The following is a 584-nucleotide window of genomic DNA, read 5'->3' as shown; positions in this document are numbered from 1 at the left end:
GTTGACTTCTCTGAATTAATGCCCCAAACAATAATTAACACATAATATCCTAAGTTTTCCAAAAACGATCTACTTTAGTGACGAATTGTACGTGCCTACTGGGATAACGAAAATCCACACTTGTTTCGAGAAGCTCGCACCCAATTTCCGAAAAAAATCAATGTTTAGACTGATATTCTTGGGAAGCAAATTATTGCGCCGCCATTCTTAGAATTATATTAGAATCTATTGGAAGAAGTGATAGACTCTCTGTACACAAAATCTAGTGGAGTCAAGTGGGCAGCAATAAAGACATGCTGGAAGATGAAGAAAATTTGCACTTTCAGCAAGATGGTGCTCCCCCACATTATACTCTGTCTATGAATTGAAGTGGCGGAGAGGGTGCCATTGCCAAAAGAATTAATTTGTTGATATTTGTATATGCGCCGCCTTATTAATAAACACAAATTTAATTTGGGTTATATCTTAAACAATTATTAATTACAGTCAATTTTGAAAGAATTGAAAATTAGTATGTTTTGGATCCCTTCTTTTGTTTTGTGGATATTTTCTTAACACGGGATGCATTTTCCCTTTACGATCTT

The sequence above is a fragment of the Photinus pyralis genome, unplaced genomic scaffold (genome assembly GCF_008802855.1).
Source record: "Photinus pyralis isolate 1611_PpyrPB1 unplaced genomic scaffold, Ppyr1.3 Ppyr1.4_LG1, whole genome shotgun sequence".
NCBI lineage: Eukaryota > Metazoa > Arthropoda > Insecta > Coleoptera > Lampyridae > Photinus > Photinus pyralis.
The sequence above is the reverse complement of the archived record's forward strand: the minus strand, read 5'-3'. Positions refer to the sequence as shown.